Source organism: Dendroctonus ponderosae, unplaced genomic scaffold, assembly GCF_020466585.1.
Source record: "Dendroctonus ponderosae isolate FM_Combo_2020 unplaced genomic scaffold, Dpon_F_20191213v2 Dpon_F_20191213_2, whole genome shotgun sequence".
NCBI lineage: Eukaryota > Metazoa > Arthropoda > Insecta > Coleoptera > Curculionidae > Dendroctonus > Dendroctonus ponderosae.
Genome location: NW_026018165.1, coordinates 6602282 through 6619199, shown reverse-complemented (window position 1 = coordinate 6619199; position 16918 = coordinate 6602282). Strand labels below are relative to the sequence as shown.

The 16918-nt window shown below is 30.9% G+C and overlaps 1 protein-coding gene across 1 annotated transcript in view; it reads right to left on the bottom strand.

Annotated features, from left to right (window-relative positions):
- Positions 1-16918, bottom strand: part of LOC109538354 (monocarboxylate transporter 2) — a 163262-nt gene that overhangs the window by 94068 nt on the left and 52276 nt on the right. The window lies entirely within an intron of this gene.

The following is a 16918-nucleotide window of genomic DNA, read 5'->3' as shown; positions in this document are numbered from 1 at the left end:
CGTGAAAAACTTTCGTTGGACGAATTTTCTTGTAAACTTCATATTTACTGAGATATCGCACTTTGACGCACTAATGAGCAACCCTGTATATAGTATTATACAAACAAGATTAGTTTGGTTAATTTTCCAAACTAATCTTCTATTATTTCAAGTATTCCGTTTTCGAAATACAGCGATTCATTTATATTGATGCAATCTCAATTGACTACCAGTGTTGTTTAACTCCATTATGTAACTTCAACACATTTTGATGGGATTTTGTAAGATATTTCTGTGCAGGTATTTGAAAACAATCTCACTAATATTACAAAAAATATTAATAGAAAAACTAAATGAATATAAGACTGAAACTACTTCTGTTTGATCTCCCGGCATTTCCTTAAAATTTAGAATTTTAAATGGAAAAAATTGAGACACTGTACTTATCAAATGCAGCTTTAATTTTTAGTTTCATCTATGAGTAACTGCATAAATGAAGCAAAGTAAATAAATTCCTGAAAAGTGGTCCTTATTTCTGAAACTATAAACATATAAAACCGTAAATAAAGTAAACACATGTTTAGGAACATTTTATAAAAATTGAGCAACTACTACTTGCAAAAATAACAAAAATGCGATAACAAAAAATTTGATTATTAATTATGCATAAAAAGCGTTAGGAAAATGTATTGTAACATATATGCCATTTAATTAGCATAATCGACTAAGTGTTTCCTTCGCTGTAATTAATAGTTATTTGCCTTGAGCGTATTTTAGCCTGATAAAATTTTCGTATAAGACAAGATCGTGGTCACCTTATAAGTTACCATCTTACCGAACGGCTCACTTAACTTTGACAAGAAATGAAAAAGTTGAGCACTTCAATGGAGCACTTTGAACTGTAAAAAATGTTCWCGATGTGAATTGATTTTCGAGCAGATTTAGGGGATTAATTTAATTTTGCTAAATTAAATTTCCTATTTACCACCATAATCTACTTTATGAAGACTCAAACGACTCGGGCAGCTTGGGCGAACATAATCGGCTCTCAAAAAGACAAGTTACACCAGCAGATACATTTTACTGAGCAATCTTTAACTGGGGAAAAATAAATAAATCTGAATTATTTTGGTCATGGATGATCATTACCGTCACTTTTTGTTGAGAAATCTGCGAGGCAAAATTATTGCTGCAAAGCATATTTAACAGCAAATTTCTGCGACTTTAGAAATGCATTTTTATTGACCATTTTTAGAATATTATACTTGTTCATTACTAATTATTAAAATTAATTAATATGTCAGTGCGTTTAGGATCATATGTTGAAAATGTTGAAGGTGTATATTTCAAATACCAAGGAATCAAAGATAGTACTTAACAAAKAATTTAAGTAAAATGAGTTTTTAAACGAAATTATACATATCTCTCAGCACTGTACTAGATTGCTATAATAATACAAAAAAAATTAAAAAAAAAAAAATATCTCTCAGCACAGCCAAATAAATTGACGAGGCTATAATAAAAATTGAGTTTAATTAGGAAAATAAGCAATAAAATGTTTAATAAGAAATAAGAGAATCACAACTTAAACATCTGAAGAGTTGACTCTTTAGAAAACCAAAGATGCAATCAGACAGTAATAATTTTGATTAGCTTAAATATACTTAAACTGAAAACCTAGATTTTGAAACACCCATAAAGTTGGTTTTATTAAAGGTTTAAAGCCTTTGAAGTTGAGTGATATTTGAATTGAAGTAGATCTTGGCAACTAAAACACATTTATGAGGCACCGAAGGCAAATCAAGCAATGAAATAGACGATTCAGCTTTCATAACCGTTGAGACACAGCTATATGAGAAATAAGAGCAAGTAAGAAAATATATTTGATAATCCTTTAAGATTAACCAATTAAATTAGCGGTAGCGATTAAAATCAGTGCTTCTCTTTGTCAGGATAAAATTTATTCTTCACTTCTCAATTTATTTTGATTGAGCTGAATACAGTTGTGTGTTCGTTTGTAATTTTTCTCCATTTAATTAATCGTTTACAGTGCAGTTTTCTAGATAAATATTTCTATAAATAATAATGTCTAAATGAAAGCGGCTGATTATCCGAAGGAACTTAAGTAAAATAAATGGGAATATATCGTCACGTACCACCGAATTAGCACTAAATATCCATAAATGCAATTCCCTTATAAACATGGCTGTTGCCGAATGGGAAAACATGGCTCCTAAGAGCAAACACGGCTCTAGTAGTACAAACAATCGCTACTCTAGTAGTTGAAATTAGTTCTAGTTAATATTCACAAGGGAATTCGGTTAATTTGTAAGTTGAAGACTGATATAAAAATCCCAAGTCTGAATATTTGTCATTTTGTAAACAAACAAATAACTCAGGCTTCTAGTTGGGGAAACTGTGAATAAAGTCAGTCGAGTGGCTTGATATGTTCGTAAATAACAGCTTATGTTTTGTCATTCGCTCTTAGTAATATTTTTGTCTTATTGAATTATTCCGCAGGCTGGTTTCATTGTTTTTCAGGATGAAGGCACGAAGAAGCTGAGCAAAGAGAAATACATTATGTGAATTTAAATGTAGTTCGGGCAGGCTTAAGAAACGCCTTCGAAGCGCATGGAAGTTTCCCCAAAATTAAATAAATTGTTTGTGCAAACCGAGCTTGCAATACTTTTTTACGTTTTGGATATTTACAATTTGTTAGTTTAGACGTGGCTGGTGTTAACTTAACTAATAATAATAAAACTGACAGATGGATACAAAATACAAGGTGTCCGGACATAAACTTGGTGGGCAGAATTTTCACTTTTTAAAGATCAGAACTAAGGGGGGCCTATCTCCAATTCTGGACGAAGAACAGCCAGAAGAAGAAGATGAAAAAAAATTGCGTTTAGTCAAAAATTTTGAAGCCAAATATTTATGATCTAGTAGAGGTCGTCAACTAAATATATATCTATTTATTAAAATGCACATTCAAAGACCTTCACCTCAAAAGAACCCAAGCATAGTTCTGCCTACAGATGGTTAACATTTAACGTTCCATGTGTCATAAAACTCCAAAACTCAAAGTTTGTGATTCCCCTAATCCCTGCAAAAATAAGAAATATAGAAGAAAAAACGAAAGAGCCAAATGACTAAAATAAAACTACGATTAACTTATTTATCTTTTAACTTTATCACTAGCTTTCTTGCGATTATTGACGCCAATTATCACCCTTTTAATCAAGTCGTTGCTTGTTAATTTTTGCACATTAGTACATTACTATACAGATACGCTTAACAAAGGTAAATAATTTAAGAGCACATTTTTCAAAACCATCTATAACTTTGTAAGATTATTTCTAGCAAAAAAGCACATAATAAATTTTATTTTACAACGCAAAACAATTCGTCTGGATCTTTTTTGCATTTACTATGTTACTTTGCACGTAATTTCCTCAAAGGCTGCATTAATTGACCCAAAAAAACAGCCTGATTAGTACCACTTCCATTAGCCCCTTTAATTTCCTGAACAAAACCAATAACAAAACAACTTCCATAATTTTCAATTGGTGTACGCCGGCCAAAGCCTACTAATTATAACAGCCGGAAAGTTTTAACAGCCCTCATTTACAAGCCAAACCCTTCATTAAAATAGCAAAATACTTAATGGCTTCAAAACGCAGAAAGGGAGTTTGAAAACAGAACAATGAAGTCTTAACCCGATTATACAGATATCAAATTCAATAAGAGGCAATTTAGCATTTCCACAACGGTTACGTTCCCTGAATAGCAATGGCATTAGAAAGGTTTTACTAGATAATGTACTTTCAATTATATCAACTAAATGAAATATTGTCTTATGAAAATATATAGAATTTTCAATTGGAAGCCAATAGTCTTAGAGTTAGCAAGTACAAAAGTGATTAATTCGAAACCAATTACAAGAGGAACTGGAACGGTAAGCAAACCTTAACTAAAGGTCTCGAATAGCAAATTACCGCACCTACAGAGAGGATGGAATTACATTAGCACGATAACTTTTGCAGTTAAATATTTGACTTTAAAGTGTAATTTCATAACTAGTTTTAAGTTCAAAATTTTCATTTCAAAAGCAACTAAATAGTTCATGATTATTGTACAGGGTGATTGAAAATCACGACGAGATAATAATCAAGATACACTTTTGGAAAATATTAGCTCTTGTTGTTGCTTCTTGTCTAAAGCACTGAATTTGTCAAAATAAAATAAAACATTGGAAAAATTGCTAAAAATTAGACATATTTACTTGAAAAAATCATGATTCGATATTTTCCGCGTAAGTATTGTGGTTAGTGTTTAGATTCTGCTATTCAAAACTTTCCAGGTATAAGAATGTCAAACATGCATTAAGTTTTCTTTCCTTGTGGGGTCGCAGATTTTACATGAGAATCACGAGAAATCCACGATTTATTGATAACTAGACATTCATTTTGCTGAGTATGCAAAAGTTGCCAAAAAAAGTAAAAGTGCTTTATCTTATACCAGAAGCCTTACTGAAGAAGTTACTCATAAGCAGAGTCCGGATATCAATGTTTCTTGTAATAGTAAAAGCAGTAAGTTTGTGAAATAATGTGAACAAAATGTGCAAAAACACGCAATTTTACAGATTTTTAAATGCGTTTTTTCATTTTGTGCTCATTTAAATTTTAGGCAATTATAAAAATTAATTCAAAATAAAACTTATCTATCCGACAAGATTGTGATGCAGTTGTAGAAAATAGAGACTTGACCAATAATTTTGCTTTTATTTAAAGTAGCGTAAAGTTTTTATGTGAACCCGTAAAACGTGGATGAGTCGGTTCAAACAAAACTAAACGATGTTTTATCATAAAGCGAAGGATTTCTGAGGTTGAAAAATCTTTCATGTCAAAATTTGGAAATGCACCTATAAAAAGTGTGAAGAAGTTTTTCTACGTAAAAAACTCTCTGATTAACTGCAAAATTTTACCATGAAACATTTAAATTTGGTAATTTATTTTTTTAAATAATAACAATTTCACTTTTTTATTTCCAGGTGTTATTTAGAATAACCTTTATTTTTAGGCAAAACATGCTTAAATTTTTGGAAGTAATTGGAAAATTTTAATACTTTTTTACATATTATCTTTCGTGAGAAATTAATTTGCTTTTCAAGCGATTTTTGCAAATTTTACTGGTTTTTAATCCTAACTTTACTCACAAGTAAAAATTATTAAGTCCGTGTTAAGTTTCATAAACGCCCGCACTAGAAATAGGCACGAACTCTTTAAAAATGTTGTCAGTAAGTTTGTGTTGAAAATGTCAAATAATGGTTTGAAGAAGAGAATTTTCGAAGCGTTTTGTCAACCTTTTTTCGCCGAAAAAAAGAGTCATATATAGTCAACCTCGTGATGTAAGGTGCAAAGATCCTTTTAAATGATGAAAACTGGTGTGAAACGAGGTTAAGACGTGAAGCTGATCGGAGTTTGCAATAATTTCTGCATTTTTGGTGTTCAAAATCATGTAATTAGAGACAGAGAGAAAAAGTTCGTGCTTGATGAAAAATGAAGTGACATATCTACTAAATTTCAGAACTCTGAATTCTTCTCAACAGATTCGAGCAACAAAGTGGTCAAAACGTAGGCTTTTTAAACAAATGCAAATTTAATAGAACCTGTAGAAAAACCGCAGACCAATGACCTCAAATAATTCCATTATATTAATAATAATAATAATAATATAATAATAATGATCATATCTTTATTTCGAAATTGTTACAACGCTATAACAAAGTGAAATTGCACTAATAAAAAATAATACAAACTTTTACTGCATACTGAAATGATCTTCGAGTTTGTACGGTTCCAGGCTAATAAAAAGCATTTTTATTTCCTTTATCAGTCTAATCTTTGTTGGTAACTTATTATACCGTTTTATACAGACAGTGCGTACTCTTTTCGGTTGTATGTAATTTATGTTTAAGGTACATTTTCTGAGCTGCTCTTCTGTTGTATTTATTTACATATTCAGAATAAAATACAAAGCTTTTATTATTGTTAAAAAATAGTATATAAATGACGCAAGTACTTATAATAAGTAATTATGTTCAGCGATTTGAAAACAAGAAATAATTTCCGAAAATTAATTTTAAAATTACTCTCAGTATTCGTTTCTGCGCTACAAAAACACCTTAAAACACACCATATCTAAGTATAGGTTCAAAATTTTTCGCGTGCAATATTTTTCATTAATCCTGGTTCGTGCATTTTTCTATAATCCGCACTTCGTAACTTTTTTATTAATTTGTCAATACTAAACGACCACTCGAGATTTTCACTGAAATGAACCCCCAAAAACTTGGTATTTTTAAATATCTGCAAATCCTTCCCTAAGAATGGTAATCTTTCGATATCTTTAAAGTTTGGCGGTTTAGTTTTAAATAGCACTAAATTAGTTTTACCTGTATTTAAAATCAACCGGTTTTTGATGAGCCATTAGACTTAGATTAGTTTTTTATCCTCAGAAATTTTCATTATTTCGTTAATAGTAGGTACTCATTATCAAAGCAGTAAAATTGATATAACATCTAATAAAAATAGAAAACAATAACACGAAAGAAAACAAAGAAAATGTGTGTAACCAACAGACTAAACCAAGGTCTCTAATCGAGTTTCCGCTGTACTAATTTACTGCAATCGAATAAGCACTGGTTAGGCTTTGAAGTTATTATTGACTTTTTCGTTGAAGCGTATGTAGGACGAAGAGAGCAACTTGATTCAAAGAGTAGACGATTTAGTCTTGTTGTTTGGAACGCATCCGGAAGTGCAGGAGGTGGCTGGTGATGAATGTAGCGTTCAGCTTATAAATGTGAAGAAACTTCAAAGTTTCGGGAATATGAATAATTACTACAAGTTGTTTTAATTGCTTTGAGGTCTGTAATATACGAGTAAAAGATACTGGTACAAACGTTAGCAATTTCAAAATTAACCGAAGCAAATATAGCTGAAGATTTTCATTCTTGATATCGTGAGTGAGTTTCATTTATTTTTATTCCTGATTCTTTCATTGTCTTGTTTTTCCAATCCATTTGGCTTTAAACAAGTCAACATTTACGTTTATGTATCTTAGTATGTGTTTATTTTATAGTTTACATTGTGTAATTATTAGTTTATAATTATAATATAATTAGTTCGTTTATATTTTTTATGTTATATAATTATAATTTGTGCTTATTTTTTATATTTTTCATGTGTTATTTAGTAAGCTGCCAGCTAATAAACTCCTTGAAGAAGCACATTGAATATACGTGCTGTTAATTTTAATTCAGTTTATCCAAATCCTCAACTGTTACACTTCAAAAACCGATTAAAAATTGTCCCGTAGTTAAAGTTAGTTGTAAAAATGGTACTCAATTACTATGCTAAATAAACGATGCTTTACTAAATTTAAGGTTTCCAGAAAAGTATATAAAAAATGTCAAAATTGAGTAACTAAAACTAAATTAAATATCCAAACAAAACTACTTCGACCTAAGTGTTGCGATGTTCAGTCAATAATTTAAAAATATCAAAGGAAACATTGTATTAGTGCTACATCGCAATTCAAAAATTTTTCAATACCGATTTTTTAGAAAACTCCATAAAAGAAAGGAAAAAAACATTTTGTTCCGTATTTTATTTCTCGAATTTGACAAAAAACGACAAGTTTTACACTGTACTATTTTTGTTTTTGTTGTTTGTTACACCCAAATAAAGGTCGTGAACTGCGTAGGTAGAAGTGCCTTTTTAAAAAATGTTGAAATCTGTATACTAAATTTTTCATTTAATTTCTAAAAATTGGTTAAATAGCTAATACTTTCACTACTATGTTTAGTTGGAAACTTATTATTTTGTAATCAATATTACATACTTTCAGTTTGAGCATCTGCTTTCAGAACATCATTTAAAAACTGCACTAATTAAAAATAATATTCAGTAACTTTTCGGAATTTAATTAATCAAATTTCCGAAAATTATTATAATTAGTTTACTCGACATATTATTAAATTTAATATTGTCCTCGCAAAGTTAAACTATGTTTAACAAGCTGATGGGTAAAGAGTGCATTCAAGCCATTAGGGGTAATTGCTCATAAGTATCAACATGGGTAAGTTTGGCATATTATAGGATTATTTTGATGCATACGAGCAATCTAAAAACTAATTCCCAAATTAAAATGAATGAAAATATATGAATTAAAATTACCATTATTGTTGGTTAAAAAATTATTTTCCACATATAATTATCGACTTCTGCTGTGCAATTATAGTGGCAAATTATCGAAAATTGTTTTCCTTTTAAGGAAAGATGTATGCGTAGGCAAAAAATTATTATACGACACTAAAAGAATAATTTTCGGGCGGACTTTGAGCAGACAGAAGCAATAAAATAATTCATTTACGGTTTTTAGGTTTTTTTTAAATCATCATCATTCTGATCAGGGGTACTTTACTTATTCTCAACAGGATTTTTACATTCCCTGATAATGTTATTAACATTGCGGCATTCGATTCGCAAATGATTTCTTTGTATATATTAATGCAGACAAAGCACTACTCTTTAAGAACCTATTTTGATGAACTTTAATTCAAGAATTAATAAATGAAATTCCATTGATAATGCTTAATGCATGAATAAGTTGCTTGAATAAGTTGGTAAAATTGAGAAGTTTTGAAAAACGCAAGACGCATATCGTCATTCTAATCCAATCACTTAATATTTTGAGCTTCAATTAATGCTTAAATTGAGACCTTAAAATATGTGTGGTGATTTTCAATGGTCAAAGAGGCACTGTAGTTGATTTATATCCCAAAAGTGGCAAGTTGAAATCTAGAATAGCTGGTTATTCAAACTGACTTTTATGCATATGTGAACTTTCCCTATTCCTATTCAAGTGCGATATTGACGCAAACGAAACAGCTTCATTGCAGCTGAGTTTTGAAGTTCTTATAAATATTTACACGTAAACTGTACACTTCCGTTTATTTTCACCATTAGCTTTGGCATTTCTTTGAACCGTTTCTTATATTTCATACTACGTGCTAAAGAAATGGAGACCTTTTAAAGAAACAGCTCTCATTAGCATTTTTATTTCTGTCGGTTTTACGACATAGCTACGCGACCGGAATTGCCGTCCGATGCAAATTCTGACATTTTAATTTTTCTAGCCTTACTCATGTGCACGTCCCTATACTTAGTAATTTTAATTAAGCGAGTAGTTTTTTGCCCATTCCAGAATATTTCGGGTACTTATTTTAATTGAAACTTGCAAATAAAATCTTATGGGGTATTAGACGGTTATGTAGAGGGTCCTGAAGAAAACAACTTTTTCAGTCTGGCCGTCTAACGATTTTAACAGTCTGTCTAGGGACTAACTATTTTATTTCAGGGTTGATTTTGTACATTTTCGGATCAGAATTCAASTATGTTTGTTTGAAAACTGATAATCGGGGCCGCTTAGGGTTTTTATTATTGGTTTTATACTCATTTTTTATACTCATACTTTATTCAATTCGATTTGGCATTATCTCTAAAACTGCTTGTAAAAACTGAAGGCAACATGCGGTCGTTCTACAAATGCTTAGATAAACGTTAGAATAAAACTAATTAACTTTTCATATATCCGAACCTGGTTTGCTCGTTTCCAAGAAGAACAAGAATCCGACCTTTTATACGAAAATTATTAATCGATTTTCCTCCTCTTTAATCTCTTATTTAATTAATCCAGATTAAGTACCGGTTTGTTTCAAAACTTTCTAAACCTATTTTTAATTGAAAAAGAGATACAATTTCTTCTTGAGAGGACAAAGATACTTTTTCCACTGATCAACCATGTGGATACCACTAATTTCACTTCATCTGTTCGAGGCTGTTTTTGATCTTGGACAACGTTCTGATGTTTTAATTTCATACTGTCTGTTTTTCTCTCATAAATTAATCCTATCAATTCAAATTTAGGCTGAGAGCGTTGGAAAATAAAAATTAAACAATTACATATTTATTTTGTAAGCCTCTATTTTCCAGAAAATATCGAGGTTTCTGAAAATAGGGACAGGCGCTTTGAATTCTAAAATTAATCGAGCTAACGCGGCATCGGAAGAACTAAGAAGATTAAAAGTGAAGGAAAAAATGCATGCTGTAAAAAAATGTGTGGATGGTTCATGCTTGGATATATTTGAAGAAAATATTTAAAACGCAATTGAAAGTGCGCATTTCTGCAAATGTATTTCAGACGTTCACACACAGATTTGAAGAAAAACCAGAAGAGATTTTCGAAACCAAACCTCCCAGCAAATTATCAACTAAACGACAAAATGAAAAGTGTGAAAAACAAATTTGAAATAAAAGAAGTAAATGGTGTCGTTAAGAAGTAGTTATTTCGTTAGCATTAATCGACGTTTTACAAAAAGCAAAAAATCAGTTTTCTTAACTTTATAGTCGTTCTCTGTAAAAAGTCTAAGACGCAGTTTAAAATAAAATTGTATGCGCTTTTTTCTAGAAAAGATAAGAAAAAAATTGCTCCGCTGTTTAAAGGAATAGTTTTATGTTTAATTTTTCAAAGCAAAACATGCTTCAAGTTGGCATAAATCCTTTCTTAAAATAAAAAAAAGTTGTACATAAAACTCATTTTGACAAAAATGCTGAATGTCGTAACTTTTAGAATAAATGCTTTGGAAGCTTTAGATTGCCTGAAAATGAAAAGCCTCGACATTTTTTGTGTGCGAGTGAAACAAATGTCTCAAGGTCGAAAATCTACGAAATCGCTTCTTTTGGTCGTGGTTAGGTGGTTAGAAAATAATTTTACCAAAAGAAAACATATTTTAAAATCATTTAAATGGCTGAAAATAGAAGAAATAGAAGCTAGAATTTAAAAAATCATATCTCAGTAACGATTCAAAGGACCGTCTTAGTCAGTAACAGCAATTTAACATTATTATTTAAAGCATACATCAACAGTTGGACAGATAAATGCAAGAAGAAAAAATTCGCTGCTTTATAACTTCTTTCTATGTGAGAAAAGCCAAAGCAACTAAAAAAACGGTAATTTCGACATATGAAGACAAAACTGACCGATGACGTTCTGCGTGATAAAATTAAAGATATAACGATTAAAGATATAACTAAAAATAACGTCAATTTTCGCAATAGAAGCTGGGGTTGTAAAAACTTCTAAAACCCCTTCTTAACATTTTCTTCTAACTTTTTTTTTCCAACGTATGGACTATTATGAAACGCTGGGGGCCTTTCAATAAACTCTTCTCTAATCAACCCTGAGTTATAAATATTAATTAGAAAATCCTGAAATATAAATATTAACAGATGCAAAGGATAGCAGAAATAGAAACGTAAATTTTCCCCAATCTTAATAACTGTCAAACAGAAACCTAGTTAATCATTCAAATACAATTGGTTGCAATTAGTTAGTGGTGATTGGGCATTATTATTATCTCCGTAACGAATTAGAGACATGGGCCGAGATTAGGTCTGGATTAATTTCCGTAATGGATTCTAATGGTCTGCTGAAAATACGGTTTTAAGTGATATGTCGCTTAAACTATCATTTGCGAATGAAAAATGATTGGGGCGGGTAATTAGGGTAAAAGTGATTGTTTTGGTTTAGTTTTCGAATCCCAAAGGGCGCGGACGGAAAACTGTCGGATTAATCATACCGCAGAGAAAATAAATTAAAGGTGCATTTTCTCTGAGTAACTTTTCCATAAAAGCGCTATTTTAATTAGTAGGAAAATGTAAAATTTTGGAAAAGTGTCGCTCCATTTAATCATCAATTTGCTTTGCAAGCTTACCAACGATATTTAATCAATGTTTAGACACTCTAATATAGTTTGTTGTAACACGAGTTTAACCGTCTGGAAAAGCACGCATTATAAAAATTACTTTTGTTGGAAAAAGTATGTTTCATAGAGTTTTGAAATAAATCAAATGTGAAACATAAAAGCAGCAGAAGCATAGTAAGTAGCAGGAAAAGTTAAGTTTTTGCAGGATTTGGATTTCCACACAGAGACTAAACGAAGTTATATCGAAATTTAAGCAAAGCGCAAAAACGTCATCAAACAATTTTTGTATATTATTAATAACTTATTGAAACAAATTAAGAGTTTTTATTACTGTGACAAATGAACTCGGGTCAGATCATTTGAGTATAACATTTGGAATCTGCAGCTTCGCTTAAAGACACCCTGAAATTGAACTTAAATACAGCAGCCGTGGAAAATCTAAAAATTCAATCCCAGAAAAAAACATACGAGGACAGTTTTTGCTAGCTATAGAACATTGTCCACTCTACACTAAGAACACCTTCCATCAACATCTTATTTGTCTTCTTCTCCCCACACTTTGTTTTCAAATATTCCACAACTATCTACTTTATTGATCAACACTAAATAGATCTTTTTATCTCTCATCCCATATCCTGCCTCCTAAGGCGAGCACATCCAATACACAGCATAGTACGCAGTCTCAAGCACTTTTCTCCAAATATTTGTAGAGAGCTTCGGCAGATTTAGAGCAAATTCCAGCCTAACAAAGGCCGCCAAGACAAGTCATATTCTTCTTCAAAATTCCAAAATCAAATTCCCATTACCAAGTTGGCGTTTATTGACGAGATAAATCTATTATCTATTAAGGAACTACATCGACTGGTTCCCTGTCGGGCTCACTACTTTGGTCTTATCTTAGGTTTATTTCGAGTCCGATTGCAATTATTTTTGGTTTAGTTATTCAAGCATGGTTTTAAGCTCTTTTGCTGTGTTCGTGTTATGGATTTACTATTTGCATCAAAGTGCGTTGCCTAAAGTCATACTGATAATTTGCTTGGAAGATTAGGAGTTTCAGAGATGATTTTTGATCAAAAGTGGGTGCTTAATTCGGCAAGAAGGGTGTCCACTTTAGTGAATATTTCGATTGTTTTAAGAAGGAATTGCGTTTTATCATGAAGTTTTCAGACTTGACACATACAGTATAATATCATGACCAATACCACTGCTACACAAATACAATACGCTGACGACACTCACATCTTCTATTACAGATTGATAAAGGTTGCTCTTATTCCACAATAAAGAACGATTTTTTTATGAAAAGGCAGGTAACAACTTTCATCTAGAAGCTATTATTATAAACACTTTTAGACATAAGCTGTTTGAGAAAAATTTCAATTAGTAAAGAAATTTTTAAAAGTTGTCTTGATGTTTCGATAGCAGTTTTGCAATTGCTCTTAAAAGATACCGATAAAAAAGTATATTAATAAATTGTTTAGCAAGACTCAATTAATAGAAACCTGAAAAAAATTGCTGAGTTTACGTTATTTAGAAATTATACGCAGTCAGGAAAATAAATCAGAATAAGTTATTTAGAAATTGTTAATTATCTAACCAACAATGAAAATTGCGATTGAAACCGAACAAAATAACCAAATTTTCTTTCTGGATATACCAATCTAAGAAAAATTTATAAAGTTTATAAACTTTTTCACACAGAAAACCTTCTTGATGGTCAAAAACGGTGAAATGGTGATGATGATGGTCAAAAACCGCATTGTAAAAAGTTTCTAAGATATACAAAAAATAATTTATAATGCAGGTAATTTTTCAAACAAAAAACAGTTTTCTTTTCTAGCAAGTTTTAAATTACAATAACTGTCCAAATTATATAACAAAATGAAAATTGTATACATCTTTTCATTATATTTATGCCGAGGAGTTAATAAATCATCAAAATTGAAAAAAATTAAATTTGACCAAAATTATTAATTAATTTTACTTATTTTTCTATAAATTGACACTTTGTAAAAAACGTAAACTCAGAGGGATTTTATTTATTTAGTCATTTTTAGGTATCTTTTGAGAACGATATCAAGTTTGCTATCAAATCGTCAAGGCCAATTGCCTTTATTAATTTCTTTACTAATTGGAATTTTTCTCTGAAATTTTTTGGAAGAGTATTTTTAATGATACCCTCTAGGTGAAAGTTCTTTACTACCGTTGCAAGAAATTATTTATTGTGAAATTAGAGCAAGCTTTATCAATACGCGCTAAAAGACGTTAGAAAAGTACTACTTCTATTTTTTAAATAGAAAGTTCGAGCCAAAATACCCAATAAAAACGTTTTGAAACCATAAGACCACCTCAACCATATAGAACTTTTTTAAAAACGACAAAATGATATGGTTCCATAGAAACAGACGAACAATAAGAGCAAGTGCAAACCAACTTTTAAGAGCACCGTAGTATTAAAGACAGCTTGGACAAAAATAACAGATGAGAAACGAACAAATAAAAGTCAAAAAGTGAAATACCCAGACCAAAAACAAAAATTAAAGTAAATTACGAGCACATACTAAGAGAAAATGCACCCACAGCTGATAAACACATATAAACAAGATCTATAACGACAAGAAGACCTCAAACCATTTACAATTCATCAAATCAGCTGTTGTACAATCAAACAAACATGAAAAGAATAACCTAAGAGCTGCTCTAAATACACACAAGAGGGAATAACAGCTTCCATAACTGGACCACATTAAATCCCCTTTGACTTACAAGACATTGCGAACAATCCTATTTCCTTATCCCATTAAGAACTCCGCTGGAACAGTTGCAAAGACAATCGTTTTCTTATGAAAATTTTCGTTGTAAATACGTTCGACAGCCATTTATTATTATCAAAAGAACAAAACAATACTATAAGAAAACCCATATTTTTTTTCGATAAACCCTCAACAAGCAACTTGCACAATTTATCAGGTTACGATGCTCCCCGATGGCACTTCTGGCGCAATAAAAACCGAACATACACACAAACTTTGCCCACAGGCACAAACTAATTAAATTAATATAACGTGATTTAATGTAAGTTTAACCTTACGAGTCAGAGCTGGCCTCTTTGCAGAGTTTAATGCGCTAAATCAGTTTGACATGGGTTTTCTGCGGATTACACGAGTATCTTGCTGTAACTTCATTTTAAAACCCGGTAAAACAAAAGTTTTTGTTTGAAACTAGTGTCTCCTTGTCAGGATTTAATATCCTGGTTTTGTCTGAGTTCTCGATTTGAATCTCTAGATTAGTTTAGCTGACGGATATAGTTGGGATAACATTTCCACTTCATTTGATTATTTATACCTTTTTAACTTGTTTGTTTTCAACTTTTCATAAGAGAAACTGTCGGTCATGTAACAGTAAACAGATATTAATAGGTTTCTTTGTCGGTCATGCAACAGTAAACAGATATTAATAAGTTTGTTTGAGAAATTAACGAAAAATTCAAGCCAAAACTATCCCAATGAGCTACTTAAAAACTCAAAAAAATTGTATAAAACTGTGTAGTTTAAAACCAAGCAAATATAGTCAATTGGTTATTGTTGAAAGCATTCGTCTTCAAAATAGGTCGCTTAAATTAATATAAAACCTGCCTAAAGAGTGCAACTTAAAAATTAAAAAGTCATACCCTAATACTTACCATTAAATACCATTAAAATTACTGTTAAATACAATGTTCTATTAAAATATACTGAAAATAACTACCGATTTCAGATTTGATGGTCAAATAATGTCTGTGTTTCATATACGAATAACGGTTCGAATTTTACGGTTATTTCTATAGAAATATCTATTTCAGTGTGGATGGAAGACAATCCATTGACTTTAACCCTCGTCAAAATAGAGCTAAATTAATTACTGGAAAAGATCCGCTAAAAAGAGCTCAACAGGATGGCGTCTTGTTTTCGACATATTTCCTCTTTGCGTGGGTCGTTTGCTGAGAAAAGTGAGTTTGTGTAGAAAACAAAGGCAGACGTGTATTCTGATAAAAACAAAACATAATAAATATGTAATGTTACATTAAGATTTATCAGCAAAGAAACCGAGACATAAGAGCATAATTCATTAGTGTGTGTAAAATATATAAACTGCTCTGATAGTATTGAACATTTGAGATTTTAAGCATAAAACTGCAACTAAATAAATAATTCAAACTTCTTTCAACGCTGCATTAATTAACGGTGTAACAGTAACTGCAAAATTATTTGAAATTCCCTTTTAAATTAATATGCACTTACTGCGGTAAACATTTGATTATTATTTGCAAAAGCATAATAATATTTGTCGAAGCTGGTAAACACAACACAAAATAATAATTTAGGATAAACACATGTTAATTTTACAAAGTAGCAAGCTTTCAAAGATTTCCCTTTGTTATCTCGCAAGAAAATGCTTGGAAAACCAACAACAAAACTCAGTTGAAAATATTGGTCCATGCTCTACTAAGGAAAGTCAAATAACGTACACTGAACATTTTCAGGCTTAAATTATTATCATTACAAAACACTGACACTTAATCATAATTCAGTTATTAAAAATATTGTGTTTCTATTTGGAAGGCGGAAAGCTAAAAACCTTAACTACGTTCACCCTTCTCACGATAGCTTAATTAATTTGATCGACAAAAAGCAGGACAAAGGAACACAAGAAAGCGCTTAACTTCAACTCCAACCTTAATTTTTAACTACAAAGGTCCGGTGTTTGCCAACAGAATAAACACCGCTTATTTCTTAATTGCTTAAGTTTTTTTCAATTACAGTACAATGTAATTTCACTGAAGTTACACACATAATACTTATTTACGTAACAAGTAGGATATGAATATTATTATCGCACGCATGTGAAGATTTGCACGACGAGGCTGTAAGCCGTGATACAGACTGTTTTAGTACGGCAGTAGTGCGGTAATAAATTGGAAAAACTACTAGTGCGGTAATAAACATCATTATGACATTTGAAAGAGTACCAAATCATAATCATTATACAGGGTTGCTCATTAGTGCGTCAAAGTGCGATATCTCAGTAAATATGAAGTTTACAAGAAAATTCGTCCAACGAAAGTTTTTCACG